The sequence below is a fragment of the Cetorhinus maximus genome, chromosome 15 (assembly GCF_964194155.1).
Source record: "Cetorhinus maximus chromosome 15, sCetMax3.hap1.1, whole genome shotgun sequence".
NCBI lineage: Eukaryota > Metazoa > Chordata > Chondrichthyes > Lamniformes > Cetorhinidae > Cetorhinus > Cetorhinus maximus.
The window spans coordinates 7,351,301-7,369,987 of NC_135893.1; the positions used below are offsets into that span (position 1 = coordinate 7,351,301).

General features: G+C 41.4%; 1 protein-coding gene across 3 annotated transcripts in view; it reads right to left on the reverse strand.

Moving 5' to 3' along the window:
- spsb1 (splA/ryanodine receptor domain and SOCS box containing 1) overlaps positions 1–18,687 on the reverse strand; it is a 79,954-nt gene that overhangs the window by 3,022 nt on the left and 58,245 nt on the right. The gene's annotated exons all lie outside the window — the stretch shown is intronic.

Sequence of the window (18,687 nt, forward strand, 5' to 3'; positions counted from 1 at the left end):
ACAAAGTAAGAATTTAGTAATGAAAAATAGAATTCATTCTAAATCAATTAGGAGAAACTGTTCCTTCAATATCCAAGTAGCTAGATGTATCAATGTGCGAATGTTCTCTATTAAATGAATGATCAGATAATGCAGATTCAGCAACATTGAATTACAGTGAAGACAATGGGACTGCTTCATTGAAAGAATTGTGATAAAGGAGCACAGATAGAGACACCTAGAGAAGTTCCCAATCTTAAATGGGCATGGAAGCCAGGTTGGCAAAGATAAATATTCAGAATTAGATAATGTAAGTATTTCTATTACCCTTCTGACTATTCACCACACTTTGCTCCATTCTCACTCAGGCTGGTAGCTTGTGATGGAACTGCAAGTCATTTAATTAAAAACATTTAGAAATTTACTTTGCCTTCAATATCCAAGTTGCTGGTAGAGTTCCTCCCTGATTTAGAACAAAGCCCATTTCAAGCAGGTCACCACAAAATGTGCTCTTATGAAATCAGAACATATTTCAAAAATTGTGACCACAAAATTATGGCTTTTGTGCAATCTGAATGACACCACACTTTGTGTATTGTTCCAAATTGAATGAATCAAACAGTGGATGACTTTGCTTAAAACCTATTAGATATGTAACTTTTCCCAGTTCTGATGAAAGGTCATTGACTTGAAATGACCAGAAACACTAACTCTCATTTTTCTCGCTGCACAGGTGCTGTCAGACCTGTTATGGTCTAGCATTCTGTCTTTATTTTAAGATGAGTTTCCTTGCTCACAACCTAATGGCACTCGAACAAGGAACATTTATCTCGTGGTTAAAAACACGACCTGGTCACATCATTAGGTCTTTTAACATCCATGTAACTGCTCGGAGTTGGCAATCCCACCTCAAATCAGTGGAGGCAGCAGGAAACAGCAAAGTAAAGGGTTTTAAAAATAGGAAAAAAAATGTTATAATTTACTTTCTGAAATAAGAGAAGTTGCAAGAGAGGATGAGGAAAGAGGGATCAGAATCGTTGATTTTCCAATACATTTTCTACACTTCAAAGTTGGAGTAAGTTCTGTAATAATCTAGTTTCAGCAATGTACAAGCTAAGCTTAAAATTCAGTCAGCACAGGGAAATAGTTATCCTTCGTCCTGCTGGCTTTTAAAAAAAAATAAGCACTCCCATCCCAGTCAATGAGTCAGGCAGGTATTGACCTCATTAAAAGATCAAATTGTCTGAGGTCTGTTAAGTCAGCTGTTATACAGAAAGCATAACATAGAAATAGCTCGTTTTACCCAACTTGCCTTTGTTACTTGTTATGCCCCCCATGGACTGTCTGCCTGGGTCCCATATCCTTGCATTCCCCTTTCTTTTAACCATGGAACTTGTAGTATAAGGGTCTGGCAATATGCACATATAGGGTTAATGTGGGACTGAGTACAGTACTGCCCACAAGTGATGCAAGAGAACACATGACCCATACCTAGCGGGTGGTCAGTCTAGTGTTGGACAAAGCTTTTTGCACAAGCATAGAGATCCTAGCTTGAATTCATTACTGTATGTGTTCATAGTACACAGTTAACCTATGTATTTAAGACTACAAAGACTTCATTAAGACCTTCTTAAATGGTATCCAACATCCTACATTGGAACCAAACTATCCTTTCAGGTCAATATTGTCTCTGCTTTCATTGCCAATTCTGGTAACATGTTGCACAGCCTCACAGCCCTTGGTATAAATTAATCATTTATATAGGAGAGTTGAATAGCCTGGTGCTATACTTGCTCAAGCCACAGTTCTCCCTTCACACTTTGACAACCTGACCAGGATCAGGAACAGATTAATCCTGTAGCGTAAAAGCAAAATACTGCGGATGCTGGAAATCTGAAACAAAAACAAAAATACCTGGAAAAACTCAGCAGGTCTGACAGCATCTGCGGAGAGGAAGACAGTTGACGTTTTGAGTCCGAATGACTCTTCATCAGAATGCAGTTTTGATGAAGAGTCATTCGGACTGGAAACATCAAATGTCTTCCTCTCCGCAGATGCTGTCAGACCTGCTGAGTTTGTCCAGGTATTTTTTGTTTTTGTTTAATTCTGTAGCGCCTTGATGCATTATCACACTGTGCTACATACCACATCTATAAAGTTAAATGCAGAAAACTGAGTGAAGCTCAAATTTTCGTGGAATGATCCCATTTGATCTGTATAAACAATTAAACTGAACAACTAGGTGAAGAACAAGATTCATTATATCATTTTATTCTAGTATGAACTCAAAAAAGGTCAAACAGAAAGCTGATACCTCCCACAATGAAGGCCAAATCCTACAGAATATACTAGAAAAGGATAACTTGGGTAATCACCATCAAACGCTTCACTACGGTTTAATTATCAAAGTAAACTGAACATTAATCTTTGCAAAAAAAAAGTGCATGGAATCATTTTGCATTTGTGCATTTCTCAACATCCCTCATGACACAGATTAGTCAGTCTCAGAATCAAACATCCCAAAAACCAGCTGCTCAGTGCCACAGAAAACGATCCTTCTACTGTTCCAAAGCATACTCACTCCCAAGCTTAAGAGGAACAAGCTCAAGGGCCATTTTTTCCACACCGGCTGGCCTTAAGGCCCTGGTAACTTAGCCAATTAAGTGCCAATGAGATTAAGCCATCAAGCCAGGGGATCAACCCTGGTTCAATGAAGAGTGCAGGAGCAGCACCAGGCACACCTAAAAATGAGCAGTCAACCTAGTGAATCTATAAACACAGGACTGTGTGTACCAAACAGCATAAGCAGCAAGGTGATAGACAGAGCTAAGCGATCCCACAACCAACAGATCAGATTTAAGCTCTGTAGTCCTGCAATATCCAGTTGTGAATGGTGGTGGACAATTAAACAACTCGCTGGGAGGTGGCGGCTCCACAAATATCCCCATCCTCAATGATGGGGGAGCCCAGCACATCAGTGCAAAAGATAAGGCTGAAGCATTTGCTACAATCTTCAGCCAGAAGTGCCGAGTGGATGATCCATCTCGGCCTCCTCCGGAGATCCCCAGCATCACAGATGCTAGTTTTCAGCCAATTCAATTCACTCCATGTGATATCAAGAAACAGCTGAAGGCACTGGATACTGTAAAGGCTATGGGCCCTGACAATATTCTGGCAATAGTACTGAAGGCTTGTGCTCCAGAACATGCTGCACCCATGACCAAGTTGTTGCAGTACAGCTATAACGCAGGTATCTACCCGGCTATGTGGAAAATTGTCCAGGTATGTCCTGTACACAAAATGCAGAACAAATCCACCCAGCCAATTACTGCCCCAGTCTACCATCCATCTGTAAAGTAATGGAAGGGGTCATCAACAATGCTATCAAGTGGTACTTGCTCAGCAATAATCTGCTCACCGTCACCCAGTTTGGCTTCCAACAGGGCCACTCAGCTCCTGACCTCATTACAGCCTTGGTTCAAACATGGACAAAAGAACAGAACTCCCGAGGTGAGGTGAGAGTCACTGCCCTTGACATCAAGGCAGCACTTGACCGAGTGTGGCATCAAGGAGCCCTAGCAAAACTGGAGTCAATAGGAATCGGGGGAAAACTCTCCACTGGTTGGTGTCAAAGGGACCTAGCACAAAGGGAGGTGATTGTGGTTGTTGGAGGTCAGTCATCTCAGTTCCAGGACATCACTGCAGGAGTTCCTCAGGGTAGTGTCCTTGGCCCAACCATCTTCAGCTGCTTCATCAATGACCTTCCTTCCATCATAAGGTCAGAAGTAGGGATATTTGCACAACGTTCAGCACCATTCACAACTCCCCAGATACTGAAGCAGTCCATGTCCAAATGCAGCAAGACCTGGGCAATATCCAGGCTTGGGCTGACAAGTGGCAAGTAAGATTCACACCACACAAGTGTCAGGCAATGACCATCTCCAACAAGAGAGAATCCAACTATCGCCCCTTGACATTCAATGGCATTACCACCAATAAAATCCCCCACTATCAACATCCTGGGGGGTTAACCATTGACCAGAAATTGATCTGGACTAGCCATATAAATACTGTGGCTACAAAAGCAAGTCAGAGGCTAGGAATCCTGCAACGAATAACTCACCTCCTGACTCCCCAAAGCCTGTTCACCATCTACAAGGAACAAGTCAGGAGTGTGATGGAATACTCCCCACTTGCCTGGATGAGTGCAGCTCCCACAACACTCAAGAAGCTTGACACCATCCAGGACAAAGCAGCCCGCTTGATTGGCACCACATCCACAAACATTCACTCCCTCCACCAATGACGCAGAGTAAGTAGCAGCATTATGTACCATCTACAAGATGCACTGCAGGAATTCACCAAGGCTTCTTAGGCAGCACATTCCAAACCCAGACCACTACTATCTAGAAGGGCAAGAGCAGCAGATGGGAACACCACCACCTGGAGGCTCCCCTCCAAGTCATTCACCATTCTGATTTAAGAACTCTATCGCAGTTACTTCACTGTCGCTGGGTCAAAATCCTGGATCTCCCTCCCTAACAGCACTGTGGTTGTGCCTACACCACATGGACTGCAGTAGTTCAAGGCAGCAGCTCACCACCACCTTCTCAAGGGCAACTAGTGATGGGCAATAAATGCTGGCCTAGCCAGCAACACCCACACCCCATAAATGATTTTTTTTTTTAAATTGTCATTTTTATTATAAACCAATTAGGATTGTCCAAACTAATTTCACAAAAAATGCTTAGAGCAGGGACTCCGAATGAGGTGGGAGACAAAGCCTGATCTGTCGGAAATTGCAACATAATTTCTTCATTTAAAAAAAGAGTGGCATATACTAACATGAACATAGAATCAATCTTTACAGGAAGGGGGAAAAGTGTAGTTACAACTAAAACTTACACCTGTACAGCACTTTTACATAAAAACGTGCCTAGGTGGTTTAACAAAGGTATAAAATCAGACAAAAATAGATGGTCAAGGAGAGGGGGCGAGGGCAGAAAGAGAAAAACTTGGAAAGAACTTTAGATGGCAGTGATCCCATGATATTGCTGCTTCTGTTCCTGGTGGTATAGAGGTAACAGGGAAGGAAGGCGCCATCAAAACAAGCTTGGGGAACATAGGAACAGGAGTAGGCCATTCTGCCTCTCAAACTTGTTCCACCATTCAAACAGAGCATGGCTGATCTGTTTAACGCCATCTATCCCCTTGGTTCTATAATCCAATGCACTTACCTAACAGAAATCTAAACAGTTTAGAAATGTCAATTGATCCCCAGCATCAACAACTTTTGGGAAACAGTATTCTAGATGTCCACTACCCTTGCACATGAAGCACTCCCTGAATGGCCTAATTTTTTAAAAAAAAAGGTTATTCCTCCATGTTCTGGACTTCCCCCATCGGGCACATAAACTATTTTCCTCTATCAAAGCCTTAAGCCTGGATGTTGCTCCTGCTTGACCTACCAAGAGAAGATATTGTAGATAAAGAGCACCTGGTAGGCATCAATCAAGCAGATTTTCACACTTTAGTTGCAAGCATATCTTGGTCATTGCAATCTGTTCATGTTTTTCCCCCAAAATGCCTTTAAAAACCTTGTGCACAAAAAAAAACTTCCAAAGGAGGAAGTACAGCAAGTCAACATATCAAACAAGTATTTTAAGCTATGGTCAGTAACTGAACAGCTTCTGTCCAGCTGCCTAGCGACTCTAATCTTGATAATCAGCTTTGGAAATCTGATACCATCCTTGTTTATCACCCAGGGACAGGATGATAGATAACCATTATTTCGTACATGTGCTATGTACATAAACAGCTCAACTACCTGAACAAAAACAGGGAGGCACTGGACTAGTGATCTCGTCACTAGGCTAGTATTCCAGAGACCTAGGGTAACGTTCTGGGGACCCAGGTTCAAATCCCACCACAGCAGATGGTGAAATTTTAATTCAATTAAAATCTGAAACTAAAAGTCTAATGAAACCATTGCTGATTGTCATAAAGACCCATCTGGTTCACTAATGTCCTTTAGGGAAGGAAATCAGCCATCCTTACCTGGTCTGGCCTACATGCGACTCCAGACCCGCAGCAATGTGGTTGACTCATATGCCCTCTGGTCAAGGGCAATTAAGGACGGGCAATAAATGCTGGCCTGGCCAGTGACACCTGTAGCCCATGAACGGATAATGAAGAAAATACACGATGATTTAAAAACCTTCAGGAGGAATAAAGAGCAAAGTACATCTGTGCAATAGGTTCTGTAAAATTCTTAGGCCAAATACAAATAGAATTAAGAAATTTTGCTTAATCTAAAAAGAACATGTAGGGGCATTCTCTGAATAAACTGTAAACTGGCACAAGAGAAAATGCTACCGCCGCCCTCAAAAGGTTACTAGATTTGGAGCAGCAACTGATCCCACTGCACACCTCCGAGGAACTGGCTATTAAGTGGCTGTTAAAGTCCAGTCATTGTTCTGATGGATGCACGGGACACTGCCAAGAAAAGCAGACTGACCTTTCTAAATGGATCCTGAGCTCAGTGCAACAGTCAAGCTCATTGACAAAAACAGAGTTTCGTTCATACAGCTTCCAGGGCATCTACTCCGATCGTATTTAAACTTTCAACAGCAAGAGCCTGTATCTGAAAAAACTAGCCATCTTTAGTTTTGCTGAAAAAAAGGCGTACAATTGCACTACAGAGTTGCAATGCAGTTAAAATTCTGTACTGCCAAGTGACAAGGAATAATTTTTTTTTTCCAGCTTAGTTCAAAATAGCTTTATTCAGCCCAACACGTCCTCAAAAGCCCAATGTTTGAAATCCACTTGACCAATTATCTCCTTCCAGCCCACTGCAATTTCAAAAACACATCTTTACAGTTGAAACTCAATAAATTGAAACTGATGCTCTTCAGCAAAACTGGTCGTTAAGATGGCATAGCTCTTGTTCAGATGTTGACACTAGGTCTTTTGAAAAAAAAAATCAGAGTTGAACTGCGAGGAGAGAGAGAGAGAGAGAGAGAGAGAGAATAGTGGTTAATCCAACTCATACCTCATAGAAGGGTCAATGCGAAGCACAGGAAACCCTTCAAAATCCTGTCAGTCACCCAAAATTATGCTCCCAATAATTGTTAAGTTAAAAACTATAGGCCAGAAAATAACCTAGAAGTTCAAGCCAGTTAAACCATTGGGCCAATTATGCAAAAAACTCTTAAAAAGGTACGCTAAAGGATTTAAAAAAAATTCCCTTGCATCATTCTCCAAGGGCAGTCAGCCAACTTGTACAAGACTCAAGCAGACAAGTTACAATAGAGTCTTTAATATTCAGACACAATTATCTGCCATCCCAAATATAGACAGGAAATGTCACAAGACAAATCCTTCTACCAAATTGCTTCATTGTGTAGCCTGCCAACTTCCTCTTACATTTGCACTGTGCCATCTTCATTCTTGCATTTGGATATTGCTGCCTCATACACATAGGCCAAGACTTCAAACTTTTCCATATCAATGGTCAACCACCCCATGATGAGCCAATTGATCCAACACCTAGTAGGTTAACTTTAGGGCCAAGTGGAACTCCTAGGTGTCAATCTTGGTTCAGTGGTATCAATCCTGCCTCTGAAATCAGGTCGTGTGTCCAAAGCCAACTCCAGAGACTTAAAGAACACTTAGGAGGTTTGCAACATTAAATGCAGAAAGTTTTTGTTAGAATCTGACCTTGGACATGTTTAGACATCATTCAGCCTCACCCAAAAAATCATTTCAAATCACGTGGCTTAATCACGAGGTGCGATTCCAGTCCCCTGCTGGAAAGCATTGGACAGCCCACTCTACAGCAACGTAAGGATTTTGGAAAAAGAATAACCCTGTGAAATAAATCTTTGTTTTCGATCCCGAACTAAAAACTTCCAGCTCTACAACTACATACATTATAGTTCCAAAACATAGTTCGGCCTATGCTTGACATTGGTGCGTTAGTGGAGGTAGCCAGAATAAGATTTGTGCCTATACCTTAAGTCAGCTGAACATCATTTGCCATCTGCTTGGAACAGGTTAAAATAAATACAAGTTGTTGGCTTTATCTAAAAAAAAGTTGGAAAGGATCATCAGAAGAAGAAGAGGCTGAGCAAAGTTGTTTGCAGACAGATTGATTTTTGTTCCAATCTCTATTCATAATTCTCCGAACTGGAAAAATTCTGCTGAAAGCATTCACCAAACAAATGGTAACTAGATTGGGTGGAGTTTATAACTAAAAGCAATTCAAATGGCATCTCCCTACAGGTTTGACCTGTATTTGCACACATTAAGTAGCTTAATGTTCAACATCTTGCGGAAACCGAGGAAGAAAAAAAAAGTTTGCTGAACAGTGTAATTTGTGTTCAGAAAAATGATAATTATAACATTTACACTGTGCCTTTAGGAAAGTAAATGTCCCAAGAAACTTGAAACCAGAAATGGAAAAGATTGGACACTGACCCAAAAAATAAAAAAAAGACCAATTTTTAGTGCCTTTCATGAACTCCAGATGTCCCAAAGCACTTTCAAAAAGGTAGCATAGCAAGGTTGTAATGTTGGAAACACAGCAGCAAATTTGCACACAGCAAGCTCCCATTAATAGCAATTTGCTAATCACAAGATTTTTTTTGTGATGTTGATTTGAGGTATAAATATTGGCTAGGATGCCAGGGATAACTCCTGTTCCTCTCCAAAATAATGCCATGGGATCTGCTACATCCACTTGAGCACACAGATAGGGCCCCTGTTTAATGCCTCATTTGGCAGATGCTCAGATAGTGCAGCACTCGCTTAGTACTGCACCAGAGAGTCAGCCTGGGCTTGTGCACTTGGGTCAGACTTGAATCCACCACCTTCTGACTCAAGGCGAGTGTACTCCCAACTGAACCATAAGCCACACTGGACACCTTACCATATACAGGAAGTATGATAAAAATGAGGTCTGGCCCATCCAGGTATCCACTTTTACCAAACATCTCCACGAAACAAAATTTTATTTCAACAGAATCAACACAAAAATTGCATGACATCATGGGCAGCCCGAGGAAACTGATGTGTTCTCAGAATCAGGCATGAATGCAAATCAATAAAGGACTGGCACCAAGAATGAGGTCACCTTCCTGTATCTGACCAAATGCACAACTTAAGAGCAGAAGAAAATAAAAAAAAGTGTGCAATTCTAGCTTCACCCAATTTCTGCACAAAGCTCGCTTTTCAGCAAGGGTCCCTGTCTAGAGATAAAAACAAAAAGCTAGAAGCTACTGCGGATGCTGGAAATCCAAAACAAAAACAGAATTACCTGGAAAAACTCAGCAGGTCTGGCAGCATCGGTGGAGAAGAAATCAGTTAACGTTTCGGGTTGGTCATGAAGACCCGAAACGTTAACTGATTTCTTCTCCACCGATGCTGCCAGACCTGCCGAGTTTTTCCAGGTAATTCTGTTTTTGTCCCTGTCTAGAGATCGGGAATGGGAGCTGTGGTAGGTTTTTCACACCCTAGCCCAGAGATACCGAGATGAATTGCAACACTCCTGCAGCTACTTGAACTAATGTGACGGATGCTGGGGATCCTTTTGATCTATTCAGTTCATCTATTTAATGGGTATACTTGAGCTGTAGGGAGAGCAGTCAACAATGGAAATTAAAACCAAACTATTTAGCTTGGTCACTTAATTCTAACGGATTGGTTAAGAGAAATGTTTCTCAAGTTAGTTTTGCTTATATAAACAAAACTGGGTTTATATAAAGGAGACCATGGACAAAAATTAAATATGGAAAATACGTCTGTTATGCTTGGTAAGCAGCTTCAGTTTTACTGCATTTAACAACCTCATGTCACATACTGTGCCGCTATGAAGTGCATGGTTTTACTGGTCACACTACAGCGCAAGGCATGCAAATCCCAGGCTACAAACACTTTGTGCTCGGTTTGGTAAAATAGATATATCCGGTGCTAAATCGTTCCTACTGTGTCACCTTCTCAAATTACAAAACTGAGCTTTGCTTCTAATGTGCATGACTGATTTTTAATTGTAATGAAAATTAATGACTATGGACAGGCAGGGGAGAAAGGAGAGGAAGAGAAAGAACGGATAAATGGTGACGAAAGCCACCAACAGTCCATAAATCCACACACGCTCGAGTTTATTTGTTGGGAACTTGCACCAATCTATTCTTCAATGTTGCCATCATACAGCAGCGTGGAATATACTGCACATTGGTCTTTTCCACATAAGAGCAGGGAACAAAACAGGAATAACTCAAGGTTTCCACATAGCTGGGATACATAGAGCACTAGTGAAACGTACCAAATCAAGCTCATAAAACCCCAACCGACTTTCCATTTATATTTCTAGTTTCCACTCAGCAAGTTCTTGTTTCAGTATTGCCAATCTAGCGACTCGAAAGGACAAACTCTGTTGCTCCTTCAATCGGCTGCTAATTATAATTTATTCACCAATAAATGCAGAATGGGATCAAGTTACACTTTCAGGAGCTGCGGAACAGTGTTGTACATACTATTGTGTGGATTGTATTTAAGTCTCAGCACTCAAGATATCCATCTGTGGAAATCAATTATATATTGAAAGCAGCGCAGCTCCAAACACAAGGAAAATGTAAATGATCAGCACATGAACCCATTAGTGCTTGAAGATATCCCCATGGGCAACAATCTCTAATCCATATAAAAGAGTTTCATTTTGGAAAAATGAAGAACAAATGTAAGACCTGCTTGCTGCAGATTGGATTGCAGGCATGAATGAGAATATATGTTTGCTGATGGTGAAACTCTTGAGGCCATGCCCCCTTTGGGGATCAGCTCTGTCACTGACTTAATTCTTTTTCAAAGACATTTCTCTCACAAAAGGGAGTTTTGACAGCCTATTTGGAACATCTTTGTGTGGCTATAAACATAGAGTCAAACATGCATCCAAACATTTTTCCTTGGACAACTAACAGGCTGTATACAACGGCATGATTACCACAATGACCATAATGTGAAATGGGAAGTTAAGAGTCAGCGTATCCTCCCAATGACATGAATTGTTCTCACAGGAGCTTGAGGAGCTAGTGGCGCAAATTCACAATCATCATCAAGTCCAATTTTTCAGCCAATGCCACTACGAAACCATACCTTAATTCCCTCTGCATCAATCTCTTCTGTACAGATAATTTCATAGCCAGACTAATGAAACTTGCAAGGCAACAGAGCAAAGCTCTTTAAAAACTGATTATGACCGTCACATTCTCAAAATTGATTTACAGCACAAATTCGTGACTTGGCATCACTACAGCATTAATACCAACCCAAGCAACACAAGACTGCCTCATTATATGTAGACAGCCACCAACATGCTAATCCCACACCCATTGCTAACTGGGTGTACCAGGCGAATTGGATCCAAATTAGACAGTTCAACACAATAGACTTGGAACGCAGTCAGTAATAATGAAGTCAGCCTTGCTTTTCTTATTTAACCATCAGCAATGAAGCTATTACACACCAGTCAGAAGAAAATAGTACTCCCTTGACAAACTTATTAAGTCTAACAAATTCACAGGTCATGGAGAGCAGTTTTTATTCTATTTATTTTAATCAAGCCGCTGATTCAAAACCACCTACACAGGACAGTTCCAGTGAATGAATTCACAGGCTTCAAAATAATGCAGACTTTTGAGTCTTTTGATGAAACCACCCACAAATGCGGTACCAAGAGATGTTTGAGCACATCATGCTAGGAAGTTAGGACTCATTTGTATTAGTTCACAAGAGTCTAGACAGTGGGCTGGTCCTCGTTTTTCAGAAGAATGTTTGACTGTAACTAGCTTAACACTTAAATGTCTCAAAACAATTGCATTTGGTGGTTTGACATTGCAGCTAATGATACAGAATCTTAAAAGAACTGGACAGAATTACATCATCTTCCTCCTTCCATTCCCCCCCACCCTCACCGTGCAAGAATTAGTGCTGATCTTCCCTCTTGTGCCATATAATTTTCACTATTGCTGACACTGGTTCTATTTTTAAAAAGAGGGAGACATAAGCAGAATCAAATTAAAGCTGCCTCTGTAGCTGTCTGGAGTCTGGAAAGGATTCTGGTACTGTCATGCTCCATTTTTAAACAATAGGTAATGTGGCGTGATTGCAATTATCAGAAATTTACATTCTACTTTCAGACTAGACAGCCAACAGTCCGGATTTGGAAACTGCACTTTTATGTACATTTGTGGCACATTTTTGACCAGCTGCCTGTAGGCTGGGCAGCTCTTCACCAAAAACAAAGATTTACAGTCATAATAAGCTTTTAAAAAAAAACGTTACTGCCAACTCATTTTTCACTCTGGGCACATTTCACCCAATTGCCAAACAGCATTGTCCGTTTCAACCCTTTGCACTACACTCGAATTCCATCCCCCAACCTCTTCTCCTCCTCCTCCATCAAGGTGCCCTTAAACCTACCTTTTTTGACTGAGGATTTCCTGCACTAATACATAACTGCCCCCTGTTCTGTCCCTTCCATGGATGATTGCTGAGAAGCCATGCAGGGCAGGTCTTGCTGAAAAAAAAAAATCATACAACAGGCAGTCTGTACTGAATTTCAAAGGACACGGATGGTAAGACAGCTCTAGCTGCATTGATTTGACAGCATGAAAAAGGAGCTTATTAAAGGAGAACCCCAACTTTGGAGAATTCAGAACAAACAAAATCCAGTAATAAGTGCAGTTTATTGTGGATAGTCAAAAACATTTTAAAAATAAATAAATAGCTTGTTTGGCACAGGCTATTGCTACTTAACGTAGACTGGCTTCAACAGGAAATCCTAAAAGGGCCAAAATGCACATTCCAGGTCAAATCATCGCCCAAAACATTGAGCTATGGAATTACACATTATGACCAGCTCAGGCACAGGTGAAAAATCACTCTTACTTCTGAATGAAACAGAACCAGCATGCAGGTGGTGTTGTGATGCAAAACACCTCTATGGGGAAGAAACATTCTTACACAACCACCACCATTATTTACACAATATCTTTAACATAATACTCCTGCGAAATGGTAAAGAAAAATTTGACCCCAAGCCACATAAGGAACTATTAGGACAGGTGACCAAAAGTTCGGTCAGCGCTCCTATCCTAACTTTTTTTTTTGGAAAAACTAGATATCCAGAAGGTTTTTATTCCATCATAATTTCCTTTGTGATAATTGTTACAAACTTAACAGGCTAGCTAATAAGTAAACACACGCTGGTGTGTGGGGGGAGGGGGGGGCAGGGAATATCTAAATCAGACTTAGCACTCCCATGCCTTCCCCAACTTTAGCAATCATCTGGCTGGAGGAGATTCCTTCAGCAACTCAAAAATGTTTCAACACAATCGTGATCAACATCAGTAAAAGACCAATGGTTGAGCCATCTTGCTTTTGAAAGTTATTTTTAGTGTAGAAAAAGTAGTGATAGCTATAACCACTCAACAGCAAAAACACAAGCACACTAAAAGCATCATGTGTACTGGGACACTACCTGCATTTAGTTAATTGTGGTTTACTTGTACTGTATATGAATTTGGAAAATTAGCCCTTATTTCAGGAACTGGAATTTGCAACTGCTACCAACCCTTGTTCTACACATGGACTTTATCCACTAATTTTGTTTGGGCAAAAAGTCCTCAAAGCGGAGGATTCCAAAATAATTACCTCCCATCATTCCACTTGGTCCTCAAGAGCATCAGTTCCCCAGCTCAGTGGGTTGTACTCTCCTCGAAAGTCACAAGGTTCTGGGTTCAAGCACAAGAGACAAGGCTGACACCCCAGCGCAGTACTGAGGGAGTGCTGACTTTCAGAGGAGATCTTTAAAACAGAGGGCCCCATCTGCCTGTTTAGGTGGATGAGAAAGATCCCATGGCAAAGAAGAGCAGGGGAATTCTCCCCAGTGTCTCAGCCACTATTATCTCTCCATCAACATCACTAACAGATGTTCACACTGTTTGTAGGAGCTTGGAAATTGGCTGACACGTTTCCTACAATACAATACAGTGATTACACTTCATTGGATGTCTCGAGTGGTTAACAACCAGTGGTCATGAAAGCACTATATAAATGCAAGTCTCTCTCTCTCTCTCACACAACCTTTTCTTCCTTATCCCAAGTCCTGAGCACCAATCTGTGCCCTCCAAACCATTCCTCGACATCCAATTCTTACTTGAATGAATCATGAAACGCAGTCTGAACAATGTCAGACTATATTCACCGGGATTTTCCGCACTCACCGGCCGCCAGAATCTTCCGGTCCCGCCACAAGTCAATGGACTTCTGGCTGGGGCGCTGCGCTGCCTCGTCGGCAGTGGGTCCCGCCCGTGACAGGGCCAGAAAATCCCAGCCATTAAGTTACAGAATACATGGACATCACTCGTTAAATAGCACCACATGGAGCAGCAGATTAATAGCCACATCTCAGCAATGCTGCAAACCAGGAATTAACTGCACGCCATCAAGATGCAGCTTTTTGAAATCAGTTCTGAACCTAGATCTTAAATTAACTTCCCTCCCTCCAGGATCAACCTGGAACCTTTGTCCCAAAATATCATGAGTCACTAGCCAGCTAACAGGAAGCAGTGGAGACCTACACCCAAACCTCTTCCAGAAATCACTCAAGCTTACATCATTAGAGGTGGAAACACTGTCTCTTTCCTGGCTAGCCAAGTCAAGGCCAACAAACAAGAGGCAATCCTCCCATATCAATCTACAATCTATTCAACTGCACCCGCTAGAGTAGAGTAATGTGGGCTGAGCTGAGAGAAAAATCAGAGCCACAGCTATTGACAGAAGGTTCGAGTTTTAAGTTTTAGACTTGTAAAAGCAGCTTAAGATTTGCATTGCAGAAGTTTAGGGCACCATACACATTAAATAGCACCCCCACTGCTTGTTGGCATTTTACAGTAGGTCAGAAAATTTCAGGGAATGAAGCAATTAAGAGCCAAATGCATCATTTTGCTTTAAACTGTAAAAGGTCATGTACTAAGTGAAGGTTAAGATTGCCTGAGGCAGACATCAATTGTGCACAGGCTTTTTAAGATAAGCTTGCTTATATCCTGGGTACCAGATAAAAATCAGCAGCATTGTTCATCTTAATCTATTGAACCTAACAAATTGCCAATTTATTGGCAAAATTTCTCTCTTCCCAAGACACACATACTTCAATCTATTCAAATGAAAATCTTGAACAATTGTAGGACTATGAATAAAAATGTAACACTACCAACAAGGCATGCCAGGAGTGTGATGGAATGCTCTCCTTCTTTCTCAGATGGGCACAGCTACAAAGAAACTCAAAGCTTAACACCATCAGCACATTAGACATTCAGTCCCTCCACCACAGCACACCATGGTTACGCTGACTGCTACCTACATGATGCACTGCAGCAGCTCAAGGCTACTTCAGCAGCACCTTCCAAAAACATGACCTGGATGATCAAGTAGGTGCATGGAAACACTAATGCCATGACAACCAAGTTCTCCATCAACTTGCACAGCACACTATTCCTTCATCGTTGCTGGATCAAAATCCTGGCACTCTCTACCCAGCTCCACTGTGGAAATACCTTCATGTGGACTGCAGTGGTTCAAGGTATACCACTGTGGACAGACCCTGATGGACACCAATATTCAAAAATCAATTTTAAGTCTCCGAAGGAAACAAGACATCCATCCATGGACTCTATCCCTTCTTCCATTTAATGAAGGGCTTTCCCTGGGATATTAAATACACCTCTATCTCCAAAGCCTGCCCAAAATAAACAAGCAAAAACCCAGAATATTAATCTCTCTCTACTGATCAGCCCAAGCCTGCTGCCATTCACTGTTGGTGCCTTCACTAGTACAACTATCTAGCCTCATGGAATATTTAATTATTTCAAACAAGGGCTTCCTTCAAGGGAAAAAAAAGTTTCCAAATCTTAAATCCAACCTAAAAAAAAAAGAGGTGACGAAGTTTCATCATGGAATCTTCAACCATGGCTAATATGGGAAGGTAGTAATTGTAGGGATTTTCATAATTCATAACTACCAAGTACCTCTTCAGTGAAGTCTGAACAAAAGATCTGGTTGAAAACTACACAACTGGAGATGTAGGAATTTTTGAACAACAAGATCTATTGCTCCCAATGAATCTAGTTGTATAAGAGGACAGGCAGGAGTGCCATTACCGAAGCAAGTGAATGAGAAGCTACATACGTGGTGGACGCGGTTACCTTTCTGCACCAAGAGCTTATTCCGTTTATCGGTCACAGGCCAATCTTGTGAATCAAGGCTTACAAATGGCTGTCCAAGTTGGCTTGGAGGCAATTAAATCCCAATTCACACTAGCCTCCACATGAACCCAGAAAAGTATAACAAATTTAAAATTTGCAACAGGTATCTGCTTGGATTCAACGGCATCAATTACTTGAAGTGCTGTGGTTGGCTTTTGTTTAAAAACAGCAGTCAACTCTTGAATCGTGCTATTTGCTACTGTACAGGGAGGTTAAGAGTTTAACTGTGAAACTACTTTGCAATCTGGATTGGATCAGTCTCTGTGCATATGTACTCCTTCAGTCTCTCTAGAACCAACCGACTAGGCAGTATTTAGTGCTGTTTTTAAGCTGCTTTATTCCACAGCAGGTAAAGCATATATATGAAGAAAGTAAATTGGCACAAATCAATGCAAATCCTGTTTGCCTACCATCACAAAAAAAGACTGGCATTTATATAGCACCTTTCACAACCACCACCAGATGTCCCAAAGTGCTTTACAGTCAATTAAGTATTTTTTTTGAAAAGTTGACGCTTATGTCAGAAACACAGCAGTCAGTTTCTGTACAAAGTCATAACGACCAGATAATCATTTTTGTGATGTTGATTATGGGATTAATTTTGGCCACAACACTGGGAATAACTGCCCTGCTCTTCTGCAGAAGAGTACCATGGGATCTTTTATCCACCTGAGGGGGCAGGTGGGGCCCCAAGTTTAGTAATTCACTTGAAAGACAGCAACCCTTCATCACATCACTGCACCGCCAGTCTTAAGTTTTTATGCTCAGATCTCTGGAGTAGAACTTGAACCTGGAACCTTCCAACCCAAGAGGCAAAAGTGCTACCCACAGACACGAGTGACACTAAGATGATGAACACATGCACCAGCGCACTTGGGTTACTCTTACACGAGAATAATGGTTCCTTCTGCTAGCTGTCCCACTTAGATGGCAAAGGCTATTCATTCCTCCTGGCCTCTCTTCTTCCCCCGTTGACTTCCGGGTCTGGACTCAATTCTTGAAAAGCCTCCCTTCAAAGAATTGCAGAGACCAAAACGTTTGTCAACAAAGTGCTTGTAAGTCTCTCTGAATGGCTACACATGATTAACAAGTGGGCCATTGTTTTGTATCGGAACAAAACAGCTGCTGTCGTTTCATTTAAAAATCACCTGTCCTTTCCCTATGGATTGTAAACTCAGCACAGGGTTCTCTACCTGTTCAGGCAAGCTTCAGTCAAAATAACATTCATGCAACGCGTACGAGTCCTACTGGGGAAAGGCGATGGGTACAAAATTCCTGGGGAGAGGGAAGTAGTTCATTAATCCCATAATGAAAACGTGCAAAAGTTAATTACACCAGGTAGATTTTTAAGTTGATTCAGAAAGAAAAATAAAGAGTCATATTTCTGGAGCAACCATCCAACCAACAAGCTACCCTCTGACTGCGCCAAAAGGTAAAAGGACTCTCGTCTCTGCATCGAGTACAATGCAGGGAGGGAGCTTATACAAGTTTTCAATTCAGTGATCATAATAAAAGGCAGTAAGTATGCTTCCAAAATACAGAGTGCATTTGCGTGCACTGGAAGTGACATATTAATACACAGGGCCCCATTCTTTGCAGACAAAGGACATGTGCATGCATTACACCTGTTTCAGCTAAACAGGGTAAGGTGACAGCCATTCGTTCCATCATTCCTCAGGGCAATGCCTTGACCAATCAGGGTCAAGCTGCCTGGTTTAAACTTCGAACAATGCTTAGCAATTAACTGGTCAGTTACCATCAATTGGAGCATTCTCCATGGCAACACCACTTGCCAACCAGTCATCACTCTCTTCACATACAGTATAAATTGTTGTTTTCCCCCTGATATTGGAATTCTTGCGAGTGTCCTGATGAGTGCAAGGCGATGAAAAGAGACACGTCTCTTTTTTCAGCAATACTCAAGTTCCATACTACCAAACAACTAAACTTACACTGCAGTCACTGGGAAATCCAAGAGGGGAAACAAAAAGTGTTTCCAGCCTTCACTTTTTAAAAAAAAACTGAACAAGGAATTTTATTAAACTCTGCAGATGTGAGTATTGGAAATTCAAGTTAACCCAAATAATGTTAAACTCCAGACAAGGAAAATTTGGGGAAACCCAGGATCACAATTTGTGGCTTGCTCTTCCCTCTTTCTCTGCTTCCCTCTCCCCATCACTTAAACAACAATGAGTAATTCGCAGACATGGATCTGCAGCAAACTACTAGCTACAAATGCTATTTCCAACCACGTCTGGTGGTTTGCCCAACACCTCTGGCTTTCTTACTGACTTGTAAACCCACAGCTGTTGTTGTTTTAAATGTAGGTTCTTCTCTGGTTTAAACGCAGCTTCGCGAAAAAAAAAACTAAAACCTCATTCGATCA